The 13,764-nt window shown below is 40.8% G+C and overlaps 1 protein-coding gene across 2 annotated transcripts in view; it reads left to right on the top strand.

Annotated features, from left to right (window-relative positions):
- rbm19 (RNA binding motif protein 19) overlaps positions 1 to 1,384 on the top strand; it is an 82,142-nt gene extending 80,758 nt beyond the window's left edge. For both annotated transcript variants that reach the window (XM_041228280.1, XM_041228279.1), the window contains exon 24: positions 614 to 1,384. The gene's annotated coding sequence lies outside the window, so the exon portion shown is untranslated. The remainder of the gene's footprint in view (positions 1 to 613) is intronic.
- Positions 1,385 to 13,764: the final 12,380 nt, after the last annotated feature.

The following is a 13,764-nucleotide window of genomic DNA, read 5'->3' as shown; positions in this document are numbered from 1 at the left end:
GTCTGCAAATTTAACAAGTTTGCTTACTATACTAGAATCTAAATCATTAATGTAGATTAGGAATAGCAGAGGACCTAATACTGATCCCTGTGGTACACCGCTGGTTACCACACTCCATTCTGAGGTTTTTCCTCTAATCAGTACTTTCTGTTTTCTACATGTTAACCACTCCCTAATCTATGTACATGTGTTTCCTTGAATCCCAACTGCGTTCAGTTTGAGAATTAATCTTTTGTGCGGGACTTTGTCAAAAGCTTTCTGGAAATCTAAATAAACCATGTCATATGCTTTGCAATTATCCATTATCGATGTTGCATCCTCAAAAAAATCAAGCAAGTTAGTTAGGCACGATCTCCCTTTCCTAAAACCATGTTGACTGTCTCCCAGTACCCTGTTACCATATAGGTAATTTTCCATTTTGGATCTTATGTTTGGCAAATCATAGCAAGCATTTATTCAACATTATCTGCTTAATCGTCTAGTTATATAGGCAGTTAAGAGAGAATTCTTGGAAATGTATTTCAGAACCATACAGGGTGAACATGTGTTCCACCTCAGATACTTAGTAATATTGTATGCTTCTTACTGTGTTTTTTCTTACTGTGTTCTTTAGGTTGAACACCACGTAGGTGTGAACGCTGTGGATCCCCTGATGAAAAGACCAAAGCCTTGGGGAATCAACGCCACAATAAGCAGAGCCTTCACAGCGGCAGCCTGATTCAGTTCTCCCAATACAGGAAGATAATGTGTTTTGGAGTCCTGTGAATCAGCCACCAAATATATAGAAATGGCAGGGCTATGACCCAGGGCACACTGACACAGGGAGGATTGTCTCCTGTGGTTTCCTTTCACAAAGAGAATGGACCTCTTGATCTCTTGTTTATCTGTTCACAGCACAACTTGTGGGGTTTTATTTTTAAACCATCGACTGACTGTATTCTATTTTCAACAATCCTTAAAGGAGTATACAATATTTAAAAAAAATAAATAAATAAATTAACCTCTTTAATCCATTATGGGGGAAGCATATCCCTGACAACGAGGATATTGAAGACCTCCATATTATTGTATAGTGCTGAAACTGGGTCTTCTAAACTGGGTCTTCTAAAGAAGGTGTCTGTCTGTGTGTCACTCTTCTTAGGAAGAACTTGTGATTTGTGAGTTTCAGTATCTGGGAATAAATAACTCTCACTGTTTCTTGTACATCCTGTGGATGTAGTTCATGGAGACATACTTGCGTCTTGGGTTTCCACACCATTAATCTGCTGAACATCTCTGTACCGCTCAATGGTCCTGTTTTCTGTTTGCTGTTTATCTTTTAAAATGTAACAACATGGTGCCATTTGCAGTATAATTTCCCCCAAGTAAAGACCAGTGAAAACCATTGTGCTGTATTGTGGTTTTTTTTTCTATTTTAAATGTAGTTTTCCCCTATTACTACTACTGTTTCTCCTCAGTTTAGAATGATGTCCCACAGTAACATCTACTGCCACTGCCAAGTCAATCGCCTCTTTACTCCCATAAGCTCTGCAGCGGATGCCAGCGATCTACCAGCCTCTAGTGGACAAAGTCCAGCCCTGTAGGTGGCTGCTTGATACGTGACCAGCAGGAGCCGCTGTAGAGCAGTGAGGAGAGACAATGCCTGGTTATTTTGTCTCGCAAACTGGCAGGAGTGCTTATTACTAATGTGACACTCCTTGTGAGTCGGCAGCAAAGAATGGAAACTTTACACAGCCTGAACGCAAACCAGTGCTCCCCTGACTATAACTCACACAGCACACCACACATTAGCTCCATTACCACATGTGCAGCTTGGGGCCAACATTGGTGTTTTTGTGGGAAGATTTAGAAAACGCCCATAAAATGGTGGTTTCTAGAAAATGAAGTAAAGTTTTGGTTACCACAGCACTTGAAGAGTGGATAATAGCAGAGCAGGTATTACATGATGTTTACTAAGCAAGTGGTCTGAGTAGTAAACCCCAAGCTCTCAGCACAGTTTAACTAATATATTAGAATGAGGTCTGAATGACTCAAGCTCAGTAGACCTAGTGGGGTCGAGATCTCTTTTTTAAAAGCATTTGTGTACTGTGTCAATTACTACTAAAACAGTAACGCTTAATTCCTGGCCAGCAAAGGGGTTGTCCATAATTATCATCAATTACAGCAAGCATACACTGTCCTATATTTTTTAAATGTAATTACGCACCTTGGTGAATGTGAAATAGGCACTTTGTACTGGTTTACTGTATACTATGTTATGCACAAACATGTAGAAATTGCACCGGTTCAAAATGTTACAATAATCCATCTCTGGCTCCCAAGAGGATCATAATCTGTAACTTAAATGGTTCATTGATTTCCAAAGTGGTATAAATGTTTTTTTTTTTTTTTTTTCTGTCTAAAAAACAAAAAAATGTTTCATTCTTATATTGATCACTGCAGAAACCAGATAGTACTTCACTTTACATATTTCTCATCTACCAAGAGGCAGGTCAAGTCATTTTAAGGTAAATTATATTTTATTACAAATCCCCCGACACGTACTGTTTATATTGAAAAATACATATTTGTGTCAAACTGGATTGTATTAGTGTAGGTCTAGTTAGTACAACAGGTTATATTTTAGTAACTACAAATAAATTGCAAGAAATGTCCAGTTTTCTAATTACGTTCCTCATTGAAACAGTATTGCGTGGGAAGCAGGATGCTTTGGTGTGGTAAGGTGTACTGTATTAGAAACCCATTTTAGGCATTTTATTTTTGTATGTATTACAATGAATTGTGCACGTATTTGCAAACTGGGGGAATACAGTAACAAATAAAACCTTTTTTTCCTCCATTTAACAATGAATTTTATTATATTTGGTGTGGTTGTCTTTCTGTCTTACTATACACTGATGTAGCTAACAACATTGCATCAGTAAGGAACTTGATAGCCCAAGAAAAGTTGTAATTTTACAGAAAATAACCAGAGCTTGCTGACGCTCCATTGCCTTCTATACACTGGAAAACTAAGGATCAATTTTCTCAATCAAAAGTAAAATATTATGAACTGTGACAAAAGTGACATCTCTGGTGGCTACAGTTCAATTGCAGGATGGTATGTGAATATTTCAAGATATATAAAAATTGATAATTCTAGACAGCCCCTTGTGGCAGGGCAGGGCCTTGTTTGTAAATATTTTTGTGTGGTGTTTTGGTGGTGGTTAGCAGGGATGGGGTTAATTTCCTATCCCTGCCAAAATACATGTGAGAATGTGGCTGGAGCTAATTTTTTTTTTTGGTTCCTGGGTAGTAAGTGTTATTTCCTAATTGCTTATGCCTCAAAAGTATAGAAAATGGCTATTATTCCCTACAAACTTTGCTTTTGTGACCAGGACAGTGATATTTTGAAATTTACATATTTTCCAGAACATTCCAGATAGATTCAGTGCTGAGGAAACTTGGAGTAACTTCTAGAACTTTGTAGAACTTTCCAGTAATATAAATAGTAGTATAAATACAGGGGCCTTAAGCCCACCAGTTCAGTTTAATTCCAGCTGCCTAAGTGGATACATATCTGCATTTTTTTGAGATGGCATCAAGAGGCTGCAATGGTGGCATTCCTGATGGGTCTCCAAGGCGGTTTTACCAAGTTTCCCTGCTATCTTTGCCTTTGGGACAGCAGGGACACCAAGGCACACTACCACAGGCGGGACTGGCCTCAGCGGACCGAGTTCTCTGTGGGGAGGAACAACGTCAAGTGGGAGCCACTGGTGGACCCCGGGAAGGTGCTGATGCCACCACTGCACATCAAATTGGGCCTTATGAAACAATTTGTCAGAGCTCTAGATAAGGAGTCGGCAGCCTTCAAGTACCTTCAAGACTTCTTCCCTAAGCTGTCTGAGGCAAAGGTCAAAGCCGGTGTCTTCGTCGGACCACAGATAAAGAAGATCCTGGAGTGCAATGAATTCCCTAAGAAGCTTACTCGTAAGGAGAAATCGGTTTGGAACAGCTTTGTCGCAGTGGTTCGGGGCTTCCTGGGCAATCACAAGGCCGAAAACTATGTGGAGCTGGTTGAGACTCTGGTGAAGAACTACGGCACAATGGGCTGTAGGATGTCCCTCAAAGTCCATATCCTTGATGCTCATCTTGATAAATTCAAGGAGAACATGGGAGCGTACTCGGAGGAGCAAGGCGAGCGCTTCCACCAGGATATACTGGACTTTGAACGCAGCTACCAAGGACAGTATAACGAGAATATGATGGGAGACTACATTTGGGGGCTGATTCGTGAACGTGATTTACAGTATAATCGTAAATCTCGAAAAACTACTCACTTCTAAATCTTTTGTAGTCATTTTTGTATTACTTTAGTATAAATACATGTTAATTTGGATTCATATGTTGTTTTTTTCTGACTTTATGTGAACGAAAATACACAAATTCGCCCGTTTTCTCATTGGAAATAGGTAAATTTCAAAATATCACTGTCCTGGTCACAAAAGCAAAGTTTGTGGGGAATAATACCCATTTTCTATACTTTTGAGGCATAAGCAATTAGGAAATAACACTACCCAGAAACAAAAATTGTGTTACATAGTGTAATTAAGCTCCAGCCACATGCTTTAAAAGAGGAGAAAATCCTTTGTTTGGTGGAGGTGTTTTAGGGTGAGTGTTAATTCGCAGAACCAACAACAAGAACAAATTGGTTCGCAGAACCAACAACAAGAGAATGAAAGAAACAACATCCAGGACCCTATTGACAGTGGTGACCAGACAGCAAAAAGAAGGGAGGTCATGATTGTTGGGGACTCCATATTGAGAAACACAGCAAGTTCAATTCGCAGTTTGGACCCCCTTACTACAACAGTGTGCTGCCTTCCAGGAGCCTCGGTCAAGCACATCACTGAGAACGTGGACAGGCTCCTAGAATGAACAGGAGACGACCGGGTAGTAGTCGTCCACATCGGTACAAACAAGATTGGAAGAGACAGACTAAAATCCCTGCAAAACAAATTCAGAGAGCTAGGAAGGAAATTAAAAGAGAAAACCAAAACTGTGGTATTTCCTGGTATACTACAGGCCTGCACTTAAATAACCAGGGAACCAGTCTACTTGGAGAAAAAATCCTCGAGCAGGTTCGGAAGCATTTACACTAGAAAGGAAGGGGGGAGAAATCAACAAAAAAACAGAAGGGAGACCGCATCAAAACAAGAACAACAACTCAGGTAAGACAACCATTAAATGTATTTATCTAAATGTATCAGAAACAAAATTCTAGAACTTGAAGCTACTGCACTAACAAGTAACTATGATGTGATAGGTGTTACTGAAACTTAGTTGTCTGAGAGTGATGGGGACGAATATAATATTTGTGGGTATACACTGTATAGGAAAGACAGGCAGGACAGAAGAGGAGGAGGGGTAGCGCTATACATAAGAAACAGTCTTGAAGCCCAGGTGTTAAACCTGGACATAGAAAATAAAGCCAAATTAATATGGGTCAGAATAACGGACAAAAATTCAAAGGGCATAATAATAGGAGCATGCTATAGACCGCCAGATTCAGACGGTGAGCAAAATAATCTGTTATACAATGACATTAGAAATGCATGTAGCAAAGGAGAAGCCATACTAATGGGGGATTTCAACTTCCCCCAAATAAAATGGGAAAACCCGGTGGGTAGCACGAAGGATGAAATTGAAATGGTGGAAATGACGAATGACTGCTTCCTAACACAATTTGTGAAGGCACCCACTAGAGGGGAGGCATGCCTTGATTTAGTCTTTTCAAATAACGAAGACAGAATAACTAAAACAGAGGTCAGAGAACCACTGGCAAACTCAGACCACAACATGGTCTCATTTGAAGTGTTTTTTAAAACACCAAAAGTAATGACTAAAGCTAAAGTTTACAATTTTAGAAAAGCAAACTATGAAGGTATGAAACAGAGACTAACAGAAGTAGATTGGAGTAAAATAGAGAAAACACCCACAGAAGAAGGATGGTTGTTCTTCAAAAACGTAGTACTAGAGGCGCAAAACAATTACATCCCTAAAGTGGACAAATCTAAATGTAAAACTAAATTGCCAAAATGGTTTAAAAGATCAATTAAAAAAAATATTCAGCGAAAAAAGGCACTTTATAGAGCATTAAAAAAGGACCAAAAAGAAAGTACGCAGAAAGAGTACACAGAACTGCAAACGCAAGTCAAAAAGGAAGTTAGAAAGGCCAAGAGAGAAATAGAAATGAACATTGCTAAGGGAGCTAAAACCAATTCCAAAATGTTTTTCCAATATTACAACAGCAAGAGAACATTCAAAGAGGAGATTAAATGTTTAAGAGATACAAATGGCAAAATCGTAGATGAAGAAAAAAAAATAGCAAATATATTAAATGATTACTTTTCACAAGTTTTTACAAAGGAAGATACTGACAACATGCCCCACATGTCATCCAGTTCCTATCCAGTTTTAAATAACTTTAGCATAACTGAGGCAGAAGTGTTAAAGGGACTAGGAGCTCTTAAAATAAACAAATCCCCTGGGCCAGATGAGATCCTCCCAGTAGTACTCAAAGAAATGAAAGAAGTAATTTACAAACCGCTAACCAAGATCATGCAGCAGTCTCTTGACACAGGGGTGGTACCGACAGACTGGAAAATTGCAAACGTAATACCGATCCACAAAAAGGGAAACAAAACTGAACCAGGTAACTACAGACCAGTAAGCCTGACTTCTATTATATGCAAACTTATGGAAACTATAATAAGATCCAAAATGGAAAATTACCTATATGGTAACAGGGTCTTGGGAGACAGTCAACGTGGTTTTAGGAAAGGGAGATCGTGTCTAACTAACTTGCTTGATTTTTTTGAGGATGCAACATCGATAATGGATAATTGCAAAGCATATGACATGGTTTATTTAGATTTCCAGAAAGCTTTTGACAAAGTCCTGCACAAAAGATTAATTCTCAAACTGAACGCAGTTGGGATTCAAGGAAACACATGTACATGGATTAGGGAGTGGTTAACATGTAGAAAACAGAAAGTACTGATTAGAGGAAAAACCTCAGAATGGAGTGTGGTAACCAGCGGTGTACCACAGGGATCAGTATTAGGTCCTCTGCTATTCCTAATCTACATTAATGATTTAGATTCTGGTATAGTAAGCAAACTTGTTAAATTTGCAGACGACACAAAAGTAGGAGGAGTGGCAAACATTGTTGTAGCAGCAAATGTCATTCAAAATGATCTAGACAAGATTCAGAACTGGGCAGACACATGGCAAATGACATTTAATAGAGAAAAGTGTAAGGTACTGCACGCAGGAAATAAAAATGTACATTATAAATATCACATGGGAGATACTGAAATTGGAGAAGGAATATATGAAAAAGACTCAGAAATGTCTTCATCTAGACAATGTGGGGAAGCTATAAAAAAGGCTAACAAGATGCTCGGATACATTGTGAAAAGTGTTGAATTTAAATCAAGGGAAGTAATGTTAAAACTGTACAATGCACTAGTAAGACCTCATCTTGAATATTGCGTGCAGTTCTGGTCACCTTGCTATAAAAAAGATATTGCTGCTCCAGAAAGAGTGCAAAGAAGAGCGACCAGAATTATTCCGGGCTTAAAAGGCATGTCATATGCAGACAGGCTAAAAGAATTGAATCTGTTCAGTCTTGAACAAAGAAGACTACGTGGCGACCTAATTCAAGCATTCAAAATTCTAAAAGGTATTGACAGTGTCGACCCAAGGGACTTTTTCAGCCTGAAAAAAGAAACAAGGACCAGGGGTCACAAATGGAGATTAGACAAAGGGGCATTCAGAACAGAAAATAGGAGGCACTTTTTTACACAGAGAATTGTGAGGGTCTGGAATCAACTCCCCAGTAATGTTGTTGAAGCTGACACCCTGGGATCCTTCAAGAAGTTGGTTGATGAGATTCTGGGATCAATAAGCTACTAACAACCAAACGAGCAAGATGGGCTGAATGGCCTCCTCTCGTTTGTAAACTTTCTTATGTTCTTATGTACTTTGTTTGTTTGTTTGTTTGTTTGTTACGAAGTTCAGTGAAGGCTCTGCCCAGCCTGAACCGTTTTGTTTAAACTTTTGTTTTGGCCCTTGTGCCAGTTATTTTGTAAGTGTATTGTGTGTGAGATTTGTGTTTTGTTTGACCTTTTTAGTGGATTAAAACAGCTCAGCAGCGCTTTCACTACGGTCTCACTGTCTCCAAGTCCTCCCGGCTATCCTATCAGACATGGTGTCAGAAGAGAGATAGCGCCCCCTAGAGACTCGGAGTGGGACTGTAGTTTAAAAAAATAATTTATTTTTTTATTATTATTTCTTTTAATATAAGAACATAAGAACATAAGAAAGTTTACAAACAAGAGGAGGCCATTCGGCCCATCTTGCTCGTTTGGTTGTTAGTAGCTTATTGATCCCAAAATCTCATCAAGCAGCTTCTTGAAGGATCCCAGGGTGTCAGCTTCAACAACATTACTGGGGAGTTGATTCCAGACCCTCACAATTCTCTGTGTAAAAAAGTGTCTCCTATTTTCTGTTCTGAATGCCCCTTTTTCTAAACTCCATTTGTGACCCCTGGTCCTTGTTTCTTTTTTCAGGCTGAAAAAGTCCCTTGGGTCGACACTGTCAATACCTTTTAGAATTTTGAATGCTTGAATTAGGTCGCCACGTAGTCTTCTTTGTTCAAGACTGAACAGATTCAATTCTTTTAGCCTGTCTGCATATGACATGCCTTTTAAGCCCGGAATAATTCTGGTCGCTCTTCTTTGCACTCTTTCTAGAGCAGCAATATCTTTTTTATAGCGAGGTGACCAGAACTGCACACAATATTCAAGATGAGGTCTTACAAGTGCATTGTACAGTTTTAACATTACTTCCCTTGATTTAAATTCAACACTTTTCACAATGTATCCGAGCATCTTGTTAGCCTTTTTTATAGCTTCCCCACATTGCCTAGATGAAGACATTTCTGAGTCAACAAAAACTCCTAGGTCTTTTTCATAGATTCCTTCTCCAATTTCAATATCTCCCATATGATATTTATAATGTACATTTTTATTTCCTGCGTGCAGTACCTTACACTTTTCTCTATTAAATGTCATTTGCCATGTGTCTGCCCAGTTCTGAATCTTGTCTAGATCATTTTGAATGACCTTTGCTGCTGCAACAGTGTTTGCCACTCCTCCTATTTTTGTGTCATCTGCAAATTTAACAAGTTTGCTTACTATACCAGAATCTAAATCATTAATGTAGATTAGGAATAGCAGAGGACCTAATACTGATCCCTGTGGTACACCGCTGGTTACCACACTCCATTCTGAGGTTTTTCCTCTAATCAGTACTTTCTGTTTTCTACATGTTAACCACTCCCTAATCCATGTACATGTGTTTCCTTGAATCCCAACTGCGTTCAGTTTGAGAATTAATCTTTTGTGCGGGACTTTGTCAAAAGCTTTCTGGAAATCTAAATAAACCATGTCATATGCTTTGCAATTATCCATTATCGATGTTGCATCCTCAAAAAAATCAAGCAGGTTAGTTAGACACGATCTCCCTTTTCTAAAACCATGTTGACTGTCTCCCAGTACCCTGTTACCATATAGGTAATTTTCCATTTTGGATCTTATTATAGTTTCCATAAGTTTGCATATAATAGAAGTCAGGCTTACTGGTCTGTAGTTACCTGGTTCAGTTTTGTTTCCCTTTTTGTGGATCGGTATTACGTTTGCAATTTTCCAGTCTGTCGGTACCACCCCTGTGTCAAGAGACTGCTGCATGATCTTGGTTAGCGGTTTGTAAATTACTTCTTTCATTTCTTTGAGTACTACTGGGAGGATCTCATCCGGCCCAGGGGATTTGTTTATTTTAAGAGCTCCTAGTCCCTTTAACACTTCTGCCTCAGTTATGCTAAAGTTATTTAAAACTGGATAGGAACTGGATGACATGTGGGGCATGTTGTCAGTATCTTCCTTTGTAAAAACTTGTGAAAAGTAATCATTTAAACATATTTGCTATTTTTTTTTCTTCCTCTACGATTTTGCCATTTGTATCTCTTAAACATTTAATCTCCTCTTTGAATGTTCTCTTGCTGTTGTAATATTGGAAAAACATTTTGGAATTGGTTTTAGCTCCCTTAGCAATGTTCATTTCTATTTCTCTCTTGGCCTTTCTAACTTCCTTTTTGACTTGCATTTGCAGTTCTGTGTACTCTTTCTGTGTACTTTCTTTTTGGTCCTTTTTTAATGCTCTGTAAAGTGCCTTTTTTCGCTGAATATTTTTTTTAATTGATCTATTAAACCATTTTGGCAATTTAGTTTTACATTTAGATTTGTCTACTTTAGGGATGTAATTGTTTTGCGCCTCTAGTACTACATTTTTGAAGAACAACCATCCTTCTTCTGTGGGTGTTTTCTCTATTTTACTCCAATCTACTTCTGTTAGTCTCTGTTTCATGCCTTCATAGTTTGCTTTTCTAAAATTGCAAACCTTAGCTTTAGTCTTTACTTTTGAGGATTTTAAAAAACACTTCAAATGAGACCATGTTGTGGTCTGAGTTTGCCAGTGGTTCTCTGACCTCTGTTTTAGTTATTCTGTCTTCGTTATTTGAAAAGACTAAATCAAGGCATGCCTCCCCTCTAGTGGGTGCCTTGACAAATTGTGTTAGGAAGCAGTCATTTGTCATTTCCACCATTTCTATTTCATCCTTCGTGCTACCCACCGGGTTTTCCCATTTTATTTGGGGGAAGTTGAAATCCCCCATTAGTATGGCTTCTCCTTTGCTACACACATTTCTAATGTCATTGTATAACAGATTATTGTGCTCACCGTCTGAATCTGGCGGTCTATAGCATGCTCCTATTATTATGCCTTTTGAATTTTTGTCTGTTATTCTGACCCATATTGATTCGGCTTTATTTTCTTTGTCCAGGTTTAACACCTGTGCTTCAAGACTGTTTCTTATGTATAGCGCTACCCCTCCTCCTCGTCTGTCCTGCCTGTCTTTCCTATACAGTGTATACCCACAAATATTATATTCGTCCCCATCACTCTCAGACAACCAAGTTTCTGTAACACCTATCACATCATAGTTACCTGTTAGTGCAGTAGCTTCAAGTTCTAGAATTTTGTTTCTGATACTTCTAGCATTTAGATAAATACATTTAATGGTTGTCTTACCTGAGCTGTTGTTCTTGTTTTGATGCGGTCTCCCTTCTGTTTTTTTTGTTGATTTCTCCCCCCTTCCTTTCTAGTTTAAATGCTTCTGAACCTGCTCGAGGATCTTTTCTCCAAGTAGACTAGTTCCCTTGTTATTTAAATGCAGTCCATCCTGTCTATACAGATAGTCCTCATTGTAGAAAGTGGTCCAATGATCAAGATAGGTGAAGCCTTCCCGTGTGCACCACGTCTTCAACCATTCGTTTTGATTAATTATTTCCAGCTGTCCATATGGTCCTTTGCAAGGTGCCAGTAGTATACCAGAAAATACCACAGTTTTGGTCTTCTCTTTTAATTTCCTTCCTAGCTCTCTGAATTTGTTTTGCAGGGATTTTGGTCTGTCTCTTCCAATGTTGTTTGTACCGATGTGGACGACTACTACCGGGTCGTCTCCTGTTCGTTCTAGGAGCCTGTCCACGTTTTCAGTGATGTGCTTGACCGAGGCTCCCGGAAGGCAGCACACTGTTGTAGTAAGGGGGTCCAAACTGCGAACTGAACTTGCTGTGTTTCTCAATATGGAGTCCCCAACAATCATGACCTCCCTTCTTTTTGCTGTCTGGTCACCACTGTCAATAGGGTCCTGGATGTTGTTCCTTTCATTCTCTTGTTGTTGGTTCTGCTCATCACAATTCTGAAGTGACTCAAATCTGTTGGTTGTTTTGATTTCTGGTGGTTGTGTTTGACGAAGTTTCTTTTTTTTTTCCTGCTTCTGCCTACCTGAACCCAGCTGTTCTGACCTTCTATCTCCCTGGTGGCTTTCAGTCTGTTAGGGGTGATGCAGACTTCCATGAATTGTGGGTGTGCCAGTTCCTCAAGATCCTGTTGCTGTCTCACTTCCTCCAGCTCCATTTCTAGCATACTTACTAGTTTATGCAAATCCTGGATCGTGCGGCACTTTACGCACACTTGGTTTAGCTCCGCTGGGTTTTCTCGGATTTCCCACATCAAGCAGGTGTCACAGATTACTGGCTTGAAGACCATGTTGAGGGTTTTTTTTTTTGAAGTTTAGTTTCTTCTGCAGCCGTCAACCTGCTTTCAAACTGCTTCTAAACTGCTCTGTACTTTTCCACGCCTGTACTTCTCCCACTCGCTGTCGCTTCCACTCGCTGTCGCTGGGAAGACTGCCTCGTTTAACTGCGTTGTTCTGCTGTGCTGTTGGCTCCTCCCCTCGCCCGTGTCTCAAAACGGCGCTGAATTTGAATCAGCTGCTCCGAGTTTCAGCTTGTTTGTTATCAGAAAAACACACGCGGCTGCTGCTGTGTTTCCCCAATGTCCTCTGTTTTCTGATTAAAGCAATTCAAGATGCAATTTCTCCTTTCTGCTTCGAAACTGCTCTGTACTTTTCCACGCCTGTACTTCTCCCACTCGCTGTCGCTTCCACTCGCTGTCGCTGGGAAGACTGCCTCGTTTAACTGCGTTGTTCTGCTGTGCTGTTGGCTCCTCCCCTCGCCCGTGTCTCAAAACGGCGCTGAATTTGAATCAGCTGCTCCGAGTTTCAGCTTGTTTGTTATCAGAAAAACACACGCGGCTGTTTGACTTTGAGCTGCTGCTGTGTTTCCCCGATGTCCTCTGATTAAAGCAATTCAAGATGCAATTTCTCCTTTCTGCTTCGAAACTGCTCTGTACTTTTCCACGCCTGTACTTCTCGCTGTCGCTTCCACTCGCTGTCGCTGGGAAGACTGCCTCGTTTAACTGCGTTGTTCTGCTGTGCTGTCGGCTCCTCCCCTCGCCCGTGTCTCAAAACGGCGCTGAATTTGAATCAGCTGCTCCGAGTTTCAGCTTGTTTGTTATCAGAAAAACACACGCGGCTGTTTGACTTTGAGCTGCTGCTGTGTTTCCCCGATGTCCTCTGATTAAAGCAATTCAAGATGCAATTTCTCCTTTCTGCTTCGAAACTGCTCTGTACTTTTCCACGCCTGTACTTCTCCCACTAACTGTCGCTTCCACTCGTTGGACCTGGCCCAGGAGGTTGAGGATGACAGCTTTGAGTTTTTTTTGAAGAGCCTTGCGGCGGAGTTGTGCGCCGGCTGTGGGGCGTATGGACACATGGTGGCTATCAGCTTCACGCAGTATGAGGAGGAGGAGCTGCTGTCCCGAGAGCCAGAGAGGGAGGGGCTGCCGTCCCGAGAGCCGAGAGGGAAGGTTCAGCCGCTCCCAGAGTCCAGAGGGGAGGAGCCATGGACCAAGGAGCCAGAAGGGGAGAAGGCTGATGCTCTACAGCAGTCTCTACATGTACTGCTGAGAGGAGCCCAGCGGAGGCGCACCCGATCGTTACAGCAGGTACCAATCCTGCCTCAGAGGCCACTAGAATGGCCACAGCCCCCATCACCGGTGGTGTGGGGGCTGCAGCCGTTGCCGTTGGAGGAGCTGGAACTGCCTTCACCAGTCGACAGTGAGGAGGAAGTCTGGCCTCTGCCACCCTGGCCAGAGGTTCCTGCACTGTTGGCCACGCTTGCACCGCCCAGGGATGCCTCGCCTGGGGTTGCCTGCTGCTCCTCATCGCCTGGGGCTGCTGGTGTCTCCTTTTTGTCT

The sequence above is a fragment of the Polyodon spathula genome, chromosome 25, assembly GCF_017654505.1.
Source record: "Polyodon spathula isolate WHYD16114869_AA chromosome 25, ASM1765450v1, whole genome shotgun sequence".
In the NCBI taxonomy this organism is placed as follows: Eukaryota; Metazoa; Chordata; class Actinopteri; order Acipenseriformes; family Polyodontidae; genus Polyodon; species Polyodon spathula.
This window is presented reverse-complemented; position numbering and strand designations above follow the sequence as displayed.